This window comes from Nuphar pumila, chromosome 12 (genome assembly GCF_984573655.1).
Source record: "Nuphar pumila chromosome 12, dmNupPumi1.hap1.1, whole genome shotgun sequence".
NCBI lineage: Eukaryota > Viridiplantae > Streptophyta > Magnoliopsida > Nymphaeales > Nymphaeaceae > Nuphar > Nuphar pumila.
Window position 1 is genome coordinate 11,045,884 of NC_143260.1, and position 5,437 is coordinate 11,051,320.

A 5,437-nucleotide genomic window follows, 5' to 3' on the forward strand; every position below is an offset into this window, starting at 1 on the left:
TCCATTTTCACTTCGTTGAAGTCCCACTTGCTCTGTTTGAAACGATGCCTCCATTGGTGACGCACGCTACCGACGACTCCCTTAATGCAAGTTTTGGATGTTCTCTCAAAAACCCATATAAGTTGGCAACCACCCAATGCCATCATGCATCAGCCTTACACAGAAAATGCCACTATGAGCTTTCTTTTTCATGATCAATCCATACAAACTATGGCTTTAAAGAGAGTTTTAGATCATAGCCCTACTGGAATGAACCACAATGAACAAACCACCATCTTTTTAATTTTTCTGTTCCTGTTTTTTACAGCTGTTTTTTTTTTGTGTGTGTTGCCAGGCCTGTCTGATGATATGCTTTACCTTGTCTTGGCTCACCATTAAAGCCAACAAGAGGACCTGGCACTTTATAAATATTCTGTGGGACATGGGCCTGAATCAAACCCATGGACAGCCTCCCTAGAAAGGCATTGGTCCCCCTACTCAAATCAATCTCATTCCAGCCAATACATTCATCTTTAGTGGATGATGCTTACACAGTGTGGACCTTCTTATCTCACAAAGATCTGATGGCCTTTATCTATCAAGTTATTGTGTTCTTTGTTTTGATATAGAATATGAGCTTCCAAGATAAACAATCATAACACGAGTGTTTCATATTTCACCCCTGGTTCATAATGCCGGTTCATGGAATCACCACTTTGCATTGTTTAGTATAAAAAAGACACGCAGTGTGTCAGTACTGCGATTACAATGAGTGGTGAAGTAGGTTCACCCACAGGTGAATTGGAATTGGAAGACAATGGTGGTGGCCTAATAAAGGTTTGATTGATCAGTATTTATGAACAAAAAGCGGGGTGGAGGACTAGTGGAGATAGGGCTTGATTTGGAAGCTAGGGTTTTAACCCCAACCCTTTGTCCCTTTGTCAATGCTAGGAATAGCGCCGGGAAGAGGACAAGATGGGGTGTTTTGGAGGCATTAAAAAAGGACTCTTTGCAATCCCCATGCGCGTTGTTAAAGAAAACAAAACAAGGGTGTTGTTTTTTGTTTTGTTAGGGCATGTTTGGAAGGGAGTGCAGATGGGGGAATAGGAAAGGCCGGCTTTTATTCCCTCTCTGTCCTGGGTGAAGACAAAAACAAAGGTGGGGGCACTCCCTCACACAAATTCAATATTCCTCTGCTTCTCAAACCGCACCAAATCGATGAGGACAAAAACCCTCTCTCTTGTCGTTGCTGATCCTTAAATTACCCTTCTGTCCAGAAAAGCAGCACAAGCAACAGAACCCCACTAGTGTCCCTCATTTACTTTCCCACCTCCATCTTGGTCCAATTCAATTCTTCAACCAGACCTGAGACCCCTCTTAAAGAAACATAAAAAATATTAAGGTATAAGCAGCAGCAAGCTATCCCATTCCTTCCTGGAATTAAAGTCTCTCTCTCATCTATAGAAAGTAACAGAGATAGGGGGTGCGTTCTAGAGAGAGAAAGATAGGGGGTGCGTTCTAGAGAGAGAGAGAGAGAGCTGTATCTTCTACCAGACTTGGCCAAACAGAAAGAGAAAGGATACCAACTTCGCAAAGTCTTTCGACCTTTTAATGCGAGCATCTTTCCTCGGAAATTGTTTTTTCAAACCCTAGTAATAACTCTGCAGGATTTCAGAAGGGTAGGGAAGACTCTGCTCCTCTCATTTCTCCTTTGCCATCAACACCAAATCTATCCTTTTCCGACCTTGTGATCTTTGCCATTTTTCTTATGTGAACGCCCATTTCCACCTGTCCAGACCCCTGTACTAATATCCTCTGAAACAGAAAAAAAAAGGAGCAACAAAGAAGAAGGTTCCTTCTCATTCTTTCCTTCAAACCGCATCCATATTCAAACTTACGTAAAACTCACTTAGCAATCTTCCTCTAGCTCACGTCTGTGAAGTTTCTCCCGTCATGATCTCTCCTTCAAGATATCCTAATCTTTAGTAAGAAAGAGACAAAAAAAAAGGAACACCCCAGATAGAGGGGAGTTGTGTGGTTTGTTCGTTCCTCTCTCTCTCTCTCTCTCTCTCTCTCTCTCTCTCTCTCTCCTTCTTCTTCTTCTTCTGCAACTCTTCATTCTTGTTGCTAGTCCTCTTTCTCTTGTGCACATCATCCCCCACAACGGAAAAGCGCTCCCTTTGCATGGCCGGGATGGTTCAGGACGATGGGTCCTCCTCCGTTCCCTCCTCCCCTCTACAATTCTTCTCCCTATTCTCCCCCGGCCTGAGTCCCCCCTACGCGTGGCTCCGCGAGCTGAAGTCGGAGGAGCGCGGACTCTACCTCATCAAGCTCCTCCTCTCCTGCGCCAACTTCGTCTCGGCGGGCGATCTCGACCACGCCAACCTCTGCCTGGAGCAGATCTCCCTGCTCGCCTCCCCCAACGGCGACCCCATGCAGAGGATGGCCTCCTACTTCACCGAGGCCCTCGCCGGCCGCATCCTCCGGTCGTGGCCGGGCATCTACCGGGCCCTCAACTCCACCAAGTTCTCCCCTGTTTCGGATGCCATCTTCGTCCAGCACCTCTTCTTCGACCTCTGCCCCTTCCTCAAGCTCGTCTTTGTCGTTGCGAACCAGGCGATTCTGGAAGCCATGGAAGGGGAGAAGGTGATCCATGTCATCGACCTCCATTGCGCCCAGCCATTGCAGTGGATCGCGCTCCTTCAGGCACTCAGCGCCCGGCCAGAAGGGCCTCCCCACCTCAGGATCACAGGCATCCATGAACAGAAAGAGGTGCTCGATCAGACGGCAATTCAATTAACAAAGGAAGCAGAGAAATTGGATGTGCCATTTCAGTTCAATCCGGTCGTTTCCGAGCTCAACCGCCTCGATCCCGATTGCTTGAGGGTGAAAACAGGGGAGGCAGTGGCGATATGCTCTGTTTTCCAATTGCACACCCTGCTTGCCTGCGAGGACGATAGCTTAAGGCGGGCGAAGATGGCGAATTATCAGAAGATGATGCAGATGAACGGGGCGCCGGCGGAGATAAAGGAATTCGGCCCGGATTTGGCAGTGTCGCCGTCTTCTTCTTCACCGGCGAAGATGGAGAGCTTTCTCAAGTCACTGTGGGGGTTGTCTCCCAAGATCATGGTGGTCGCCGAGCAAGAATCGAACCACAATGGCCTTACTCTAATGGACAGGCTGCTCGAAGCGCTTCATTTCTACGCATCGCTGTTCGATTGCTTGGATTCGAGCCTGCCGCGGGCGTCGATCGACCGGATGAAGATCGAGAAGAAGCTCTTAGGCGAGGAGATCAAGAACATCATCGCCTGTGAGGGCGCGGAGAGGAAGGAGAGGCACGAGAAGCTCGAGAAGTGGGTTCCGAGGCTGGAGTGCGCTGGGTTCGGGAGGGTGGGGCTGAGCTACTACGGAGTGTTGCAGGCTAGGAGGTTGCTGCAGAGCTGCGCCTGTGAAGGGTACAGGATCAAGGAGGAAGGTGGGTGCCTGACAATTTGTTGGCAGGATCGAGCCTTGTATACTGTTTCGGCGTGGAGGTGCAGAAGGCGTGATTGATGCAAATCTCAGATGGCAATTCATGGTCAGATTCTCAATCCTCTTTTAATCTGTAAATGAATGTTTCTTCTTTTGTGTTTTTTTTTGTTTCTTTTGGAAGAAAGAGAATGGTGGCGATGATCATTATGATGTAGTTGTTTGTTGTTGTAGATGAATACCAATTTTGGATTTCTTAAAGCTATCTGTTCTCAGTAATTTTTTTTTTCTTTTACTTTGATTACAATGTTGCAGAGTTGGAGTCTGAACCTGAAACATTCTTTCTTTTCCTTCCTCGTTTGGCTATTTGAAGCCATATTTACCAAGAGCAACTAGTTGGTCACAAGAGAAAGCATGAAGCAACAATTGAAGCTACGAATGATGATATAAGAAGAAAATATTTTTTTTTACTTTGTGTTTTTTAACTTTTTTACCAAAAATTCCCATCATATATGTGGATTTTATAATAGAAAACAGAATTTTAAAAAGAAACTTCCATACTTACCAGTGCAACTAGTTGGTCGCAGGAGAAAGCAAGAAGTAACAATTGAAGCTAGCAAAGATGATATAAAAAGTAAATAAAATTTGTTTTCTTTTTTTTGATAAAAAGCAAGATGTATTTTTACTTGAACGTAATTGTTAGCTCTTCTATCCTTCAAAAAGCGAAAAAAACTATTTGTTAACTCTTTTACCTAAAAGTGCCCATCATATATGTAGGTTTTATAACAGAAAACAGAATTTTAAAAAGAAACTCACACTAAAAGTATGTGAATTTACAATATCAAGAAAATTTGGTTTTGACATTTAAGTTTTTTTACTCGTAAGTTTCTCACAAAGTTTCAAAAGCATAAGAGAAGCACGTACTAAACTTTTCCAAAACGAAACCAAGCGGCAAGTTTGCAAAAGTTTCTTAAAAGCTTTCAATAACTATGTTGAAGTTAAGCTTTGCTATTAAAAAATGTTCTTGTGACGATGACTAATAAGCTTAGCACTCATCGTTTTTCTGCACAAACATCCAGAGTATGTTGTGAACTTATTTAGTTAGATGATAACAAACCTGAACCACCCTTTACAAAAGTTATGTGTGAATCTACTTTTTTTCTATTCGGTTGTGTAAATTTGGTCAGGTTAAGGGTGACTGCTTTAAGGGTGCCTTTCATCGACCTGTGTAGGGTGCATTTCTTTTTCTCAATTTCCATTGCTGATTTGGGTTGCAATTTGTTGGTGGCTCCTACTGGTCAACTCAACTTATAAATTTCTACCCTCTTACTTGAGATGTGGGTAGGTTGGTGGCAAGTGGATATCTTTACTTCTAGTTGATTTCATTGGCATTAGGTCCGGATGAAGTCACTTCAATGGCAAGAAACTGTTGAAAGCATAAATATATGATTGAAAATGGCTTGCATTCAGAAAGATTGATAAAAAAACAAAAACAAAAACAGCAAAAAACTTGGAGAAAGAGACAGAAAAAAAAAGAATTAATTTAATTTTAATAAAATTTTAAAACAAAACGAGAAACTGACATATAGGATTTTATGTTTTGAATTGTACTGAAAACTACTTTTTTAAGATGTTTTTTTCATGTTCTAAATTTCTCGTTAAGTGATGAGTTTGTTAATGCCTGCATTCTGAAAAAAGAAAAAGAGTTTGTTTCCTTTTTCTGTTTTTCAAACATTAATTTAAAAAAATCGTCTTTTGAGCAGAATTTGGTTAACCATGTTCTGTCCTTTGTAGCACCAAACACTCATGGAAGTGGTTGTGGAGATTTGTTCTACCATAAAATGGAAAGCAAACTTTGTTTTTGTTTTTTTCGTTTTTTTTTTGAGAGAGAGAGAGGTTATAACAGTGAACCACAGACATTTCATTAATAAGTACAGCACAAAAACTTTCGGTGAGGTGAATCACCTCATACATAACAAGAGGCTTCGCA

At 42.6% G+C, this 5,437-nt stretch overlaps 1 pseudogene across 1 annotated transcript; it reads left to right on the forward strand.

The window, feature by feature from the left end:
- The first annotated feature begins 1,514 nt into the window (after positions 1-1,514).
- Positions 1,515-4,037, forward strand: LOC149819973 (scarecrow-like protein 3 pseudogene; annotated as a pseudogene). Its single transcript, XR_016426443.1, has 2 exons — positions 1,515-3,556; positions 3,763-4,037. The product of XR_016426443.1 is annotated as a scarecrow-like protein 3 pseudogene (transcript).
- The last annotated feature ends 1,400 nt before the right edge of the window (positions 4,038-5,437 follow it).